The sequence below is a fragment of the Rissa tridactyla genome, chromosome 1 (assembly GCF_028500815.1).
Source record: "Rissa tridactyla isolate bRisTri1 chromosome 1, bRisTri1.patW.cur.20221130, whole genome shotgun sequence".
Taxonomy (NCBI): Eukaryota; Metazoa; Chordata; class Aves; order Charadriiformes; family Laridae; genus Rissa; species Rissa tridactyla.
Genome location: NC_071466.1, coordinates 90319221 through 90336039, shown reverse-complemented (window position 1 = coordinate 90336039; position 16819 = coordinate 90319221).

Sequence of the window (16819 nt, the reverse complement as noted above, 5' to 3'; positions counted from 1 at the left end):
TATAGTATGTAGTATTTCTTTGGATTTATCTCTTTCATAAATTCTAAATCTAAAGAAGAGAAATGTAGAAGTCCTCTTCTCATCCTGACCAGTGGGTGATTCTTACTAAAGAAACAACTCACCCTGCTGGTTAATCGTTCCGAAAGCTTTCAAGTGATTTAATGTGGCACTGAGTTTGACTCACTTTATTATTTCTGATGGAAGATTTTATTTATTTCAGAGCTAATGGGTGAGAGTTAACTCACATTTCTCCATCTCTGGTGACAAGAAAATAACTTACAATTGGTTTATTTAAGAAATACATTGAAAACAAAAAGGGAATGAAGCACCAAAGTATAAATCATGAACAGGATTTATGGCACAGGAAAGTGATGTTCTTGCAAAAGAAAAAGAAAAAAGAAACCACTTGCCTCCAGTAGCTAATATACTGTAAGTGCTATTCAGAGAGCAGTTACTGCCTTTCTATCAGTACTAGAGCACCTCCATGCACAGTCTGAACCTATATTCTACTCTAAGTGCCTCAATGATTAAAACCCCATTGTCCATAGAGTTGAACAGCAGGAGATGCTGGTTCTGAACATGTAGACAGGTTATCTGTTTGACAACACCTTACAACGTGTAGCAGACACAAATTATTACTCCTTTGGTACTTACTGTCGTAAGAGTTACCGCAAAGGCAAATTATTTGGTAACCCGGCACACATGATTATAGCATCATGTTAGAAGCACTCTCACTACAAAAGAAGTGCTTTCTTGATCATAATCCCTTCCTGCAGATACTCATGACACTTTGTTGGGAGGGGTGAACCACTCAGTGGATTAAAAATTACCATTCTTCACAGATTGATGGCAAACTCTTTTTTACAGGTAACACAATAATTCTTGAGATACACTAACATATGAAAGTATTTTTTTCAATATTTTAGACATACCACATTTTGATATCTTGGCACTTGAGTAGACAAAAACAGACTTAAAAGTTCCAGGTCTGACTCTTGGATCTGTCACAATGTGATTTTAATTTTGTTCAGAAGTGGCAACTAAGGACTGCTTTGGCTTACAGGGAGCATGCGATGGAGAAACCTGAGGAAAGAAAAAAAAAACAGGTTTCTCTAGTTTACACTGGTGACAGTCTCCAGGCAGAGCTAGCTTAGGGGTAAAACTAAGAGGAAAACAAATGACACCTGCATCCAATGCCTCAGGAACATCAACACCAGCTCTGCCACACCTGAAGAAAGGAACTCTTAGAATTGGCCAGAAATTCAATACAATTCAAGACTGGTTTCTCAGTTACATGCCAGGCACTGGTTTCATCTGTCATGGCATCATTTAGCTTTGAAACACTGTGTACATTTAAATATATACACAAATATTATACATATTTAAATCACATTAATCTTCGCAGTTCCCCTGGTCATCAGGGGCATAAAATAGAGCAGGTAGATGCGACAGTAGCAAAGATGAAACAGCTTGTAGACTACCCTTAAAAGACTGCTGGATTTGACAGCAGCAGACCAGTCAAAAATTCGCATGTGACCATTAGATTAGGATCATTGCTGAAAGTTACCTTTAGGAAATTACGTTCATTGTTAAAAGATCCTTGAAAAAATTCTACAGCTTTGACCAAAAGGACAGGATTTATTTACCATTATGGAAAAAGGTCTATACACAGCATCTCTGTGCACAGAGCATGGTCTTACAAGTTCCGCGTCAGCATGGAAGTAGCCCAAGGCACAGTGCTCAAACAGTGCAGATGAAAAGCATTTTCTGTAGTCTCAGAAAAGGTGCACGTGCACGTGTGTGTGTGTCTACACTTGTGTGCACACACAAGTGTCTCTGGAGGGGAGAAATACATTGTCTAATTTATATTTCCAAGCTAATCCACTCCTAGTTTGGGGGATGCTACTTTCTCCTAACTGTAACCTTGCTGAAGGACATTAATCTCTCCCAGATGGCTTTCACCCCAGTGACCACTTCATGTGTCTTAGCACTCAAGTAATATTATTTCCTCAAAATCTCACAGAAATTCTAATTCACGTTTCTTTTTCTCTTAATTCCCATGAAACGATAAAAACCTTTCTTATGCAAAATGTCACGCGTATAAAATTCAGCTTGGAAAAAAAAAGAAAGGAGAGAAATTATGATAATTCAAATATTCTTTAGAAATATAATTTATAATACCATTCTGTTACATCGGTGTGTCTGACTCTGCAGCAGAGACCTGGTTACTAGCAGCGAAATCTGGAGGACACTTCAGGAATAGGCTGAGTGCAGAAAGAGGAAGAACAGCCACTGGGATCAAAGGGAGCCACAGCATGTTAACACTTCAGGTGGCTGTTGCCAACACAGCCACAGTGTACTCTGATCCTTTCTCTGTCAATGGCAGAACTTCACTAACATGGTGAACTGTTGACTTGGATGCTGGTGTAAATCCCACTGGACTAAAGTGAAGTTTTTTCATTGCACCTACTTGGTAATAAAACTTAGAGAAGGATAAAGAGCAGAGTCCGCTCTTTGACTTGTGGGAAGATGGAGTCCCTGCTTCCAGTTTCAGTTCTCAAATTAATCTCCTTTTTAATTTGTAATACAATTTCTATGCTTGATTTAGAAGCACAAAAGGAAATCAGGTCTTGTTTCTAAAGATCTCAGAGTATGTTACCAATTATATACCCACCATCACCATCTCCAGTTCATCAGCAGAGAGGTTGAGGCACAACCAGGGGACATGATTCACCCAAATCCCACACACCTTGCAGGACCCAGCCAAGTTCCATCACAGCAGCTGGGGTCAGACCAAGAGCGTGACCAGTACAGTAGGAATACAGCCTGTATCTGCTGCCTTCCTGGACACAATTGCTGGACTGTGTTCCAGCATTTAGCTTGCTTAGCCCAAACACAGATAGGAGGGAGAGGGGTTCATTTTGTGCCAAAGAGTGTCAAACAGTCCCTTTCTTCAGCAGGTTTCCAGACCAAATTCTTCCTTGTCTTGCAGCTAGGAGTGACTGCAGTCTATTCATCTACCTGTCAAAAATATCAAGAATTTCAACTCATGCAGATCATGTGTAGTATGATTTTTAAAAGCACACAGTTTACTCTTAGAAAGGTTACTTGAAAATAATAAAAATATTGCCATTTTATTGAAATGTCACCAGATGAAAACAGCGTGCCTTTACCCTTCCTTTTTAATCAGCCTTTCCAGCAGACAGATGCCATAAAGCGCTACAGGATGCAATACCTGTTGCAGAGTTGAACACCAAAAGCTGAGACAGCATCTCACTCTCTCCCTCTTGTTTGTGGAAGGGGTTTGCTTGTTTTCTCAGCCCGTTTTTGAAGGGTTGATTGTTCTCCCACTTTAATGAAACACTTTGTATGAACGAAAGCTGAAAAGTGCACACAAGCTACTGAGATTTGCTCTGTGCTTGGGATGTAAAGACGGACGGATGGTTGGGCAGACAGACAGATTTTATAGAAGCTTTATTGTCTAACAGACATTTTATGAAGGGAGAGTGATAATAAATGATACAGCATGTGGGACAGCAAACAGAAACTGTGGTTATACTTAATGTCATGTTCAAAATGCATCTTCAATTCTGAAATGCTTGAGCTATATAGGCTTCATGGGACATGATGACTATGGCAAGAAATGAATTGCAGCTTGGAATGCTGCGGAGAATAAATATCTTGAAAAAAAATACATTAAATGCTTCAAGCAGGAAATTAATTAAATTTTCCAGCTTCTTACTTCTAGGATAAATAATTTTACTGTGAAATGACCAGAGGTACAGTTACCACATAATTCTTTTCACAGTTTTACTGCAACAATTAATGCCAGAGAGAGTATGATTTTGCTCCTGAATGGAACCTTGACACAGATTTTTCTGTTCTCCAAGACCAAGACCACGTAGCCATCAGCTCATTACATTTTAACAGAGAAAGAAAGGAAAAGGAAAAGGAAAAGGAAAAGGAAAGGAAAGGAAAGGAAAGGAAAGGAAAGGAAAGGAAAGGAAAGGAAAGGAAAGGAAAGGAAAGGAAAGGAAAGGAAAGGAAAGGAAAGGAAAGGAAAGGAAAGGAAGAGGAAAGGAAGGAAGGAAGGAAGGAAGGAAGGAAGGAAGGAAGGAAGGAAGGAAGGAAGGAAGGAAGGAAGGAAGGAAGAAAAGGAAGGAAGGAAGGAAGAAAAGAAAGGAAGAAAGGAAGAAAGAAAGAGAAAGAAAGAAAGAGAGAAAGAAAGAGAGAAAGAGAGAAAGAGAGAAAGAGAGAAAGAAAGAAAAGAAAGAAAGAAAGAAAAGAAAGAAAAGAAAGAAAGAAAGAAAAGAAAGAAAAGAAAGAAAGAAAGAAAAGAAAGAAAGAAAGAAAAGAAAGAAAGAAAAGAAAGAAAGAAAGAAAGAAAGAAAGAAAGAAAGAAAGAAAGAAAGAAAGAAAGAAAGAAAGAAAGAAAGAAAGAAAGAAAGAAAGAAAGAAAGAAAGAAAGAAAGAAAGAAAGAAAGAAAGAAAGAAAGAAAGAAAGAAAGAAAGAAAGAAAGAAAGAAAGAAAGAAAAGAAAGTTAGTTTGTTTCTCAGGAAAATTTCTAGCCTGGAAGAGATACTGAGAAGCCAATAATCAAGAAGATGTCTGAATTGAAATGTAGAGTCAATGGGACTCCTGATTTAGAAGCAGCTTCATCATAGGTGTAAGAAAGTAATCTGGCAAATCCTAAGCAGTATATTTACTAAGTTACTGAATGTTTGTCTCAATGGAGACTATTCCCAACTGAAGAGCCCATGGTCAGTGGTTTCCCCGCTATCAAAAGTGTCTAACCACATTGGCCTACAGAGTAAGATCCAGACAGGTAACTTTTCACAACAATATCTGGCAAAGAATGGGAACTAAACAAGACAAAAGCACAGATCCAACCTACACACCATAGGTACCACCAGCAGCAGCCAAAATTTTTTATTCTTGTAGTTCTGTGTGAAAATTGAGACAATGTTATCAGTCACATGTTTGGGTTCCTCGTCCTAGGCTGATTTTGAATTCAACAAGTGACACCAATTACAAGAGATATCATGACCTGAAGTTTTAGGTTGGTTGCACAAAACAAACAAAAGCCAGGAGTCTGGGACTGGAGGAGTGTGATCTTTCAAGGCTTTTGAGCAAAAAAAAATGTTGCTATAATTTTGACAACATAATTTGGAGGCTTTTATATAGAGCAATCTACACCTCCGCCCCTCTCCACCTCGCCTCCCCCTCTGGTATTGTCTTGCCTGTCAATTATTGGAAGAAGAGCCTGTTCTTTAAAAGGCTTTTAAATTATTAGAAATTATTTGGAATATCATCTAAAAGCTCTTGAAAGAAAGAACACTACCCCCACACATACACACAGCAGAAAGTATTTATTTGTATTGTCAACTTAAATGTGCAAGAGTAATGTGTGAGTTTATCCAGCTAACGACATCGAGGAGCATTAGATGTGCTGACCTTGGGTTTGATCTGTGGTGATATTACAAGGTAAATCTAATGCTCCAAATGCCTAATATGTGTCATTGTGATGCCTGTTTCCTTTGGTACCTCTAATACTGTGAGGATTGTATAGAAAGACGGAGGGAGTTTGGGGCCATGACAACATAGTAAGCAGTGTTGCTGTTAAGATACGCGTACCAGCAAGCAAAGCAAGGCAGCTGCACCATTTTGCCAAGTAAGCAACTTTGTTGTTAATGTAGGGTTTGTTTGCTCTGATACATAACAGACACATTCGAGTTCCTTCAAACCATCACTCTGACTGGCATTGAAAGATATTGTATTATAAATTTTACATTATAATAGTGTTTACTGGCAGAATAAATTGCATACCTGTATTGAAGTGATGGAAAAAAGACATCACTCATTATCACATTCAGCAGCATGCTGAATACAGCAGTGAACAGTGATAATCGTGCCAGCTAAAGTGATTTTACCTATGAAAAGTTGTTCAGACGTAAGTGTGAGAGACTGCTAATGTCTTGCACGAAGAACAGCTATTTCCTATTTGTTTCTGAGAAGAATCTTAAAATTCATTGATAACTCACAAGTTTACTAAATGCGATATATATTAAAAGTATAAAAATTATTTCTCAATTTTCTTCACAGCCCTCTTTTTTTCTCCATAATACCTATCTTGCATGTTGCCAGCTGCTGTTGTTCCACCTTTTAGGTGGCCTCACAAAAATTAGAAATAAGCATTTGGTTCAAATGTTGCTATACAATTCACTCTCAATCCCTCTGATCTCTCCTGAAGTGGTTTCCGAGACACTGCTCTTCTCCAGACAGACCCATGTGTCACCTAAAGAATTTTCATCTCCAAATTCAGCATCCAGTGGAGCCAGGGGAAAAGAGCCAATTCACTTCTCTTCCTTTAAATTTTGTTTTCTTGTTGTTAGTATCACTAAATGAGTTTCATCTTGCTACCTCTGCCTCCCAGTAGGTATTTGGAACGGGCTTCACTGCCAGCTAGGGCACCTTATTTTAGGCACCAAAATGTAGGACTATAGGTGGATGAGGTGTCTGAGATCCCAGTACAGTCCATGCAGATCTAGTCAGTGGAGCCTAGACGCAGTTCATCCAAAGCAGGTAACAGGGGTACCTTAGCATACACTGCCTGTGCTCCAGTGCCGAAGGAAATATGTCTCTCTAAGGGCCTCTGTCATATGTGTCAGTCTCATTCAGAGGTCTTCAACAGCCTACAGAGCCTCAAGAGCTCTCAAGGTGTATGTTCAGGCAACTGAATTAGGTCCTAGACCTCCAGTATCCATTGCAGAAGCCAAGACACCTCACTCACTTATAGACAACTGCATGCATATGTTTGAATCTCCCCCGGAAGCTGGGTGAGATGAAGCCTGTTCATGACCCTCAGTTTCACTATCTAGCTACATCTTTGAAGTCAAGTATAATTACACGACATCCCTCCTCCAAAGCTTTTAGGACCCAGTTCCCATTGTTAGTTGTACTTCATGACTTTGAGGACCTGGTCCCTAAAAGCTCTGCTATGCTCTTGGCTAGATTTAGTTAGCAAAGAGTGGGAGACCAAACACAGCTGATCAAGTTATCTCTGTTTAACAACTACTGAGCACCTGTGGCCCCACAGGACTATTTCATATTCGCCTTGCAGCTGAGTCAGGTGAAGTGGGTGTTTAGCCCACAAAGGAAGGTCTGCCTGCCCAACCTAGGTGCAGTATTTCTGAGGAAGTGCTGCAGCTGAAGGGGCACAGGGACACAGTGGGAGGACATGGCAGCTCAGGTTCTGCTGTCTGAGTGGAGTGGTTCCTAGGACTGAGGCGGGGGGGGGTTGTTTTTATAATTAAATAGATGGAAACATAGATCATGTGAGGTAGAAAAAGTGTAACTAAGGGATGAAGGGGTACTAATCTCCCAAACATTGCAGTTCTAAATAATACGGAGGAATTATTAAATATCTCTCAGATTCTCTACTTTCCCGCAGAGGACCCTGCTATGTACTGGCCAATATAGGAATCTGCCACCTCTTAAGAAAAAAATCTTTTGCACATACCAATTTGTCCCATTTCTTCCAAAAGAATCATGAAATGGGAAACAGAAAGAGAAGGCTAGTAAATAAAAGCAGCTGTATTCCGTGAATTTCCTTTTACTTTGCAATGTTGGAGAAAGGGGGGGAGTATTTTTAAAGACTGATGATCGTCTTCTTCCCCCTGCTCAAAGGACACAAACTTCATTAAAAAGAGTTCAACTTGCCTGACATAGGACATACATTTCTCAGTTCAAATACTGCAGTTCAAGCCAGTTGCTGGTCCTAATATCAAGTTTCTGTTGACAAACAATACAAAGCATGGCACTTCTGTGCAACTGAGTTGATGTTTAACACAGAAACGCTCCTCCACAGAATCACGAGACGGGCTTGAAATTAAAATAATTTTCAAAGGAAATTGTAGGTGAAAAACAAAATGAGATAGATTGAAAATTGGAAGTAATGGGAAAATAAAGATGACGTGTTAGCGCTACCTAATTGTTTTCCTTTTCTCATAATAAAAATTATTATCTCTCTAAATGTATGTCACCAACACATTTATCTCTATTTCTGTTTGTCTATCATTTACCTGTCTTCCACCTGCCTGAAAGTAACTACCTATTTGGAAAAGCAAGTTAAATTGTCTTCCTTGGTGAAGGGAGGGGAGAGAGAGAAAAAGGAGAGACAAAAATGATGAAAAATCTTGGTGTAATCTGAATAGCAATGAAGCAAAAGCTACTCCTTGATATGCCTACGAATCCTGTAAATGAAGTGGCCCTTGAATTAAATTAATTTAAAATCTGGCAAATATTACTCGGCATGTTTGTCAATGTGCTGTATAATTATTAATTTGTTCATTGAGGCAACTATATAAATAAATAGAAAGCAGAATGCCATGATTAAACTAACACTAGAAATCCAGGGTCAAGGAGCCCTGTTATACAGGGATCTAAATAGCTTTCCCAGGTCCTATTTTTACTTCTCCATACAGATCTGCAGGTCTGTAACTGCGAATTAATTGGCACACATTTAGATGCCAACAGAGCTTTTGTATTCTCAGTGCACATTTTGTCTTCTCAGAGTGAGATGTTAGTAATGGAGGTTTTAATATTACCCCTAGGGGAGCACCAGAAAATCTTAACAATTTCCTTCACTAGAGTATTTTCATTAGAGCTAAATGCTGTGCAATTTACATTTGAAATCAGGTGTAGGGTAAGTATAATGTGACAAGACATGTTGCAATGTTAGGGCGTTTTTGTTCGAATGTTCCTTATTTACTGCAGTATACCCTCAAAAGATAAGCATGCAATTAAAATAAATATCTTGATTTTTAACCACTCCTAATTGAACCGTTATTGGCATAATAGGAGCACAAAATAGAATCAGGTTTAAAAGGACCCAAAGCACAAGATTAAAATATTACTCTATTTAAACAAAAACGTTGCAGGCAAAATAGGTTCTGTGCAGCAGAAATTAGTTCATCATAAGTAAATCAGACATAAAGCCCTTCCTTTGTAGTACTAAATCAACCTTGTGGTGCTTAAAATGCCAAACCTCTGCATGACTCACAGGAAAAATCATAAACCCTACCTTTTCCAACACACAAAAAAAAAGAACTGATTTGGTATTAAAACAAAAATGCATTCATTAATAAAGGCCCAATGCAATAAAGAGCTGAGGACTAGAGCCAAAAAAAGGACTGACATACAGTGGAGGCTGAATTTCGGTGGTTAGTTAATATGAAATTCTATTCTGCCATTGCCCACACCTCAAGGCACCCATGTTCCATTGGTGACTTCCTTTTTCACAGCAACAAAAGAAGAAACTGTACACCACAACACAACCCATCAATCAGATCAGGGCATCCTCCATGCCTAAACCAAATCACGGGATCCACTGTTTAAATGTTTCTCCACCAAAAACCCTTAATAGGCTCAGTCAGACCAGGGTTACTATCAAAGAGAATCTCTACAGAAGGCAGAGCATTTTTGCAGCACCTGCCTCTTAGACAGCCTGGAGCCTCCTAAAACTGAGAAAACCAAACCATTGCAGAAGAGACATGCCAGCAGCAGGAAGAGAGGAAGAAGCAACAATCCTAGCAATCTACTGGTCTGTAAAATTACAGCTAGCCTCAAGCTCAGCAGCAAGACACATTATGATGAAGGAGGTCTAAGCACAAGGTGGGTCAGACCCAGAGGGCTGGAATGGTTACAGGAGTGTCCAGGCACATCCTGCATGCAACACCGCCCCCTTGGGCTGAGCAAAGTACTGGAGTGAGGTAACCTTCTCATTGACTTCTTCCTTATATAGCCAGGTGAGCATGAAGGCACAAACATACCAAATTATTTTGGAGAGCAAAAATTCATCCCACCCGATCAAGATGTCCAGGTTAGGCACATGGACACTGTTGTCTCCATACTGTCAGTGAAAAAAGAAGGTCCTACAAAGGGTGCTTTAGATAGTAGTGAGGTTAGCCACATTTGTTGCCACCTTGTCACTGGATACACAGAGAGTCTAAAGCAAATTGGTTCCTAACCAAGATGAGTGGAATCAAGGACAGAGGCTCACACCTTGGCTGGACAGGACAAGGTTTTCAGAGCTTAGCCAGTACTCATAAAAAAGGCTAACAACCACAGCAGTCCCTCATATGCTCTGACCGGAACTCATGAAAATCCAGGTCCCAGATTTTCTGATATTACTCTAAATTGCTGCCTTCTGCTGTTAAGGGCTCTGTGAAAAGCCCTTCATAAATTTTCACTAGAAAACTTACTGAATACAAGACAGACTGAAAAGATATGACCATTTGAAGGCATATCTTCCAACCTTCTGAGGAAGGGTGATTACAAAAGCTTGAGTTACCTCCAAAGCTTAAAAAAAATAATAATTTAGTTCATGGGTCTTTTAAAGACATTTGCTAAATAACATTATTTCTGAGAGCAGCAATGCATGGGTTTGAAGTCTTCATGGCCTGATAGATTTTTATGAAGTTTGCGTTGCCATCTGAATGGCTGTGAAATCTATTCAGAGCAAGGAGGAGGAAAGCTTTGCATATGGCCTTGTCCTTGCATGGCAAAAGCGTGGGCAACAACCAAAGAGCCTGGTGAGGTGCCAGGTTAGCAGTTGACACCATGTGGTGGTAAGCAGGACAGGGAGAGCAGCGCGCACAGTGAGAAGAAAAGCAGGCCTTGAAAAGTTTGCAAATATTAAGGAGAAGGGAGTGGAGGGAGAAAAAAGAGGGGAACTAAGAATGGAAATGTTCCCACTTCAAAGAGAGGAGATGAGGAAATGACGACTCAAGAGGTCCCTGTGCTTTGTAAAGGCCTCAAGCTGTTAGGCATCTTGCCTCTGTAATATGTAAACAAAAACAAAACAAGAACAAAAAAATCCAAAGAAATTATCAGAAACCTTTTGGATAGGGAACACAATGAAATTGTACTAAAAATAATTAAGCAAATGGTAGAGTTGAGACATAAAAATAATTTGTTAAATTTGTTAAATAAGTGGTTGCACATGAAATTGCACTTGTATATTGGAGAAATAATTCTAACTCTGCTTTCCACATAGCTCTGCCCACACCTTATCCACATGTCCATCATAATCCCACTTGTTTTTCAGAATGTTGTTGCAAATATTGACTATGTTTGAAATGCAAGGAAAAGTACCGTCAGGTTTTTCAAGACATTTGGAAGAATAGAAAGATAGAAAGAGGTTTCTTCCTCAGGGAGGAATAGCCATTAAAAGAAAAATGAGGTAGGAGGGAAATTACCTCAATGAATTTTAGAAGCCTACAATGTAGATTTCCATTCTTACCTATTTCATGGTCAAAGGCAAAAATGCAAATTTCTAGGACAAAATTATTCTGACCTATGCTAGACTTTTTTTCTAGGCTTTTACATAGAAAAGCATGTGCTAGGTGACAGGTAGCTGGAATGAAGGAACAGGGACTCTCTAAAGAACAAGAAGGCAAATCTCACATCATGGTTTTCTTGGGTGAGTCTATTGTCTGTGTCTTAAAAGTGGTATTTAAATAACTTGTAGTGAAAAAGAAAACTGTGTTTGTTAAATGGCAAAATTTTGTGGTCCAGGTTTTGAGCTTAGATACTGATACAAGAACGTAACAGAGATTAATTCTTCTGCTATTTAACATCAAAACTATTTAATCCTTAATGCTTGCCAATAGCACACAAAAGACCAAAAGCTATGTTCAAGTGAAATATCTATCGTGCATGACCTCATTTGAAAGTACTGTGAAAACAGACGTGATCACAAGAGGATACATGGGACTCCAGAAAAACAGGTGCCCTGAACTAAGGACATGTAAGGAGCATTGTGCCTCCAAAATACCCAACAATACAAGCTTCTTATCCAGGTATCCTTGGCTTACTGCTGCCTTCACTGTCATTTGAGGGAGCTTCTACCCCTGTGAATGCTCTTCCAAGACTTACAGACTGCCAGACGCCTCATGACCTCTCTGCCCAACAGAGGCCATGTCTTAAAAACACTAGCTGTCTCTGCGCAAGTAGGAGTGAGGAAGGAGAATCAGTCTATCCGGCTGTACACTTATCTAGTCCATGCTTCATCAATTTGGGTCTGTTATGGGACACAGTGCTGAAAGCCTTGGTAAACTCAAGATGAGCAACATCTTCTACATCTACTACTCTTCTCCCAGTCATTTCATCACAGAAGGCCATCAGGTTGGTCAAGCATGACCTCCTCTTCATAAATCCATGTTGGCCACTTCCAGTCCCCTTCTCATCCCTTATGTATTTCAAAATGTCTTACGGTATTATTTGCTCTGTGACCTACCCGGCAACCAAGGTGAGGCTGACCAGCCTGTAGTTCCTCAGATCCTTCTCATTTCTCTTTTTGAAGATGAGAGTGACATCTGCTTGACGTGAATACAGCAATGAAGAAATCTGACCCATCTCATCAGCTTCAGCACGCTAATGGTAGGGTAGCAAACAGCGAAGTGCAAAATAATGTCATGAGGATCAATTAAAGCAAAACAGAATGCATGGAGCTGTGTTTCAAATTTCAGACATATTGTGTAATATTTTATAGTTTCACAGAAAATTCAGATGACATTTGATTGTTCATTAGAACAATCATCAATATCTATCTATTGACACTGAAATGTATTGCAGATGTTTCACTGCCATACATAAGTGATATTTAAAAGTGTTACCAAACATCCCTTCAATTTAGCTTTAGGAAGTGCCACGTAAAAGTGTTCTAAACTTAGGAAGAGTGTTATTAAAAGCTAAGCCAAGCTTAGCCACAGCTAAGCCAAAAGGTGAATTTTCTTTAAAAGCCTCTGTTAGATCAACAAGCTGCCAATTAGAATTGATATTAGACTACCCAATGGACATTACATCAATGATCTAACAACCTTTTCCTGTCAGGTAAATACTATAGCAAAGTTTTAGAATGACAGCTTAACAACAGCAAAGCATTAGCACACCTTCTTCACATGATGTCTCAAAGTAATTATGAGAAATACTGAAATAAAGAAAAGTGACATATTCCCATGAACCAATACAGAAAAAATGTCCTGGACCCTTAAAAGATGCCATGGCCAGTCTTGATCAAAATGATGACTAGATGTAACAAGCAAGGAAAAGATATATGTCTCTTTGCAGATGGAGCTCTCGATCCAGCTTGGCAGAAGCCATTGGGAGAAGTCTTCAAATTTATATCCAGTTAACATGTGTGTTAACCACCTAACCTTAATTCAGTATTTACTAACGTATTTTTGTTACAGAAAATGAGAGGGGACATAAACTAGAACAACTGCAAGCTTTCTGAGACAGAACATGTGACTTATGGATGCTGGTCTGTACAACAGAGATGCAAAGACATCCAAACGAATTGGACTGCAGCCCCTGAGATGGATCTGAGGTGCACGAGATAAGACCTGTGAGGGAACTAAGGACAAAACATGTGCAATACAGGCAGGCTGGTCTGCAGCCTGGAGGCAAGATCTGAGGGAGATTTTTCAAATGGTCTGAAAGTCCACAGAACAGAACAGACGTAGAACGGAACTTCCACACTGTCATTACAGGCTTAATTCTTTGAAGAGGCAGTTGATAAGAGAATAGACCTATTTTCATGAAGGCCAGAGGAGACACAAAATAAAAATTGAGCAAAAAGGAAACAGAGTCAGGCACAAGATCCCAAATGAGGCTGAACTGTGTGCTGCCACGGCCATGAGTGCGAACTTTTGCAAAGAAAGGTGTTTCCATGGTTGGCGCAAGTGAGAATCAAGGAACTAATCGTATTAGAACATTAAAGTATCGGTCAGCTAATACTGCAGGTACTTTGTTCTACTGGAAGTCAAAAACCTGTTGACCAGCAGCTTATCACCCATGTCCTCAGCTCCTGAACTCCTATGGCCTCTCCAAGCGAATCAGAATCATAGCTATGTTACGGGATTTAAAAAATTGATTGGGGGCAGAGGAGGCAAGGCAGTTCAAAACAGTTGGTGTGATATCTGCTGGAGGAATATGCCATCTACAGCAATGAGGGAGGTGATTGGATGGGGAAGAGTAGGGTGGCAGTGGAGGGATGACATGGACACTGGTTGACAACCAGTGCTTGCAAGGACTAAATTTCTAGCTATCCATCAGCAATCCATAATGCCTTTGACTCCACAGTCCCAGAAGAGCTGCAGCCTTCCTGTGAAAGTACATCTCAAAGACATTAACAGCAGGCCTTTCAGTGTCTACCAAAAGCCACCATCAGGACTGCCTTTTCATAAAGCTCTTGCCTACTGCTTTGGTTGTAAGGTACAAAAGATTATCTTCGTGCACTGTGATTGTGATCCTGAACCACAGTTTGGACTCCTCAGTGCCATAGCAATACAAACAAGAGTTGAACACAGAGAAAGCCTGCACAGGCACAAGAGCATTTATAGTAACAGACACTCTTATCTGGGCAAAGCCATTCACAGTATGTTCTTTGCACAGGCATCAGACCTTACATCCCCAGTAGGACACAAGTAACCATGCAACTCAGCAAGAAGATGACAGAAAGGTCTCCCTCCCAGCTGACAGTTGAGACCTGCATGGGCTGTGAGAGGTTTCTGCAGCCCACTGACCCAGTATAACATCAACCAGGGCACCTAAAGCCACAGAGGGACCACACTAGATGTATTTGACCAGGAGAAGCACCCACACAGCTGCACTCATTTCAGTTGCGGCATGATTGCTAAGGCTAATGCTTGCTGCTTCCAAGTTGTTGGGTCCTCGTCTTGTGACACTAATGATGCTTCTCCCCTGCTCTGTCCCACCTGTGGAAAAGGACATGTCTTTATGTTGCTTGCACCACTGCTAGACGGTCACGTAGAGTACCTGAAACCACCAGAGCTCTGAGTAGGGAGAAATGCTGGATCAAGCAAGAACAAGAACCGGCTGTGAGTCTCAGAGGCTGTTGCATCAGTTTCAGCAAGTTTCAGTTAGCCTAACTAATCAACTTGGCTTAATTCCAGAGAGATGTTATTCTCTGAAAGTGCACCCTAAAATGCCTGCGTAGTTTTTTTTCCTTTCTGTGAGCTCATTTGCTTTAATTTAATAAACCCTACACTTTTGCACTGAGTTTGTTCCTGCTCCCTTTAAAATTACTTGGAGTTTTCTTATTGTCTTCAGTGAGAATACAAGATCATGGGTGCCTATCCAAACATGATCTCTGATTGGGAGCTGATGAAATATTTAAGCAATTCTACATAGAATGCTTATTTTCATGGACTTAATATAGCCCATTTAATTAAAGTTAAGTGATTCCTCCATGCGTAAGTCCTCTTATGTGAGTAAGAAGGAGCACAGAGTTGAGGATAAATAATTCTTCAAGGTTATCTGAACTGTGGACCCATTAGTAAATAATACGGCATTTAGCTGAGTAAGAAATACTCTTGAGGATATAATCTCCCTTATGAAAAGGTATGTCTGGTACAGTAGGCAGGCTTGGTGAGATTTTAAGCTTATTTCGTACTCAAAGTTGACTTATTTTTGTGTTGTCAATACTAAGGTTTGGTAATAATATCTAACCAATCTCAGCCTTGTAAGATGACCAAAAGCCATTAATTAGGAATACTGACTAGCAGAGCAAAGGAGGCAGACAAGCTGGGACTGGAGCAGACATAAGGCTGAAATGCACTAGAAATTAAAATAGAATTTGGGAGGACAAGAGGAAAAAGCTGGCTGAAATTGCCCAGACGCTTTTATATATTCACACTGCCACCTTTGTTCTGCTCTTCCACTGCTCACAGTCCATAGGAGAGAGTAGCATTACAGGTCCAGAATATTTTGAAATTTATGTATGTTTACAGATTAAAATTGAAGCTTCCCACTATGTCTAATTCTAGAATATACCCAGTACCTACTTTAAGTATTTATATATTGTTATGTCTTGTTTTCTTTTTCAGGGTAGTTGGAATAAGAAAGTTTAATGAGAAGGAACAGAACAGAAATTTTTCCAATATTGAATATTTCATTAATTCAATTCAACGGCAAAAAGATTCTTTTTCCTTTCAGAAGAAATAGCAGAAAAGCGTGAAAACTTCTCTTCATACATCTGAAAGAGGAGCTACATTTTTTCAACTGACAAAACTTTGTTTCAATCAATACAGAAAATCGAGGAAATAAAGTTCTAGTTCAAATATTTTTGTTTCTTGCGAAAAATGAGCTCTCACTCCAGCTTTTCCACCAGCACCATCAAACAACCTGACCTCCACTTTGCAATCTGCTGAATCCTCGTTCTAGAAAGACATTTAATTCCTAATGAGAAGGAATGATAAAGTCTTATTTGAAATATTTTTCAATAATGTTAGACTGAGTTTTCTAAAACATTAGATCGTGGACAAGGACAAAGTCTCTTAGACCTTCTTCCTGTAGATAAATGGAAGAAATGTTTCACTGTCGGAAAGGAAACAATCTCAAGCCTCATTTTTAAAGGTGGAAACATGCAAATGATAAGCACTGGTTATCATGGAAGCTCAGTACAAAGCATACCCTTCTCTCCCAGTAAGGTCCTCAGATATTATGGTGCTGTTTGTTCTGTGTCTTCCTGGTTGATTATTCTATTCATTGTTACACTTACGATATAGCTCTATGTAGGAATAGTTTAAACAGATTTATATTTTTTTCCTGTGATAGTACCTTGTTCAAATGGAAGGGGTCCTTTTCTCTTTTAAAGAGTGATGGGGATATTTTGCTTGTGATTAAGGCTCTGATCTTTAGTCTAGCTTTAACCATTTCTCATGGGCACTAAACTTGCAGGCACATTTTGCAATGTAATTATTTGTGTCTGCAATCTAGTTACTTAGATGTCTG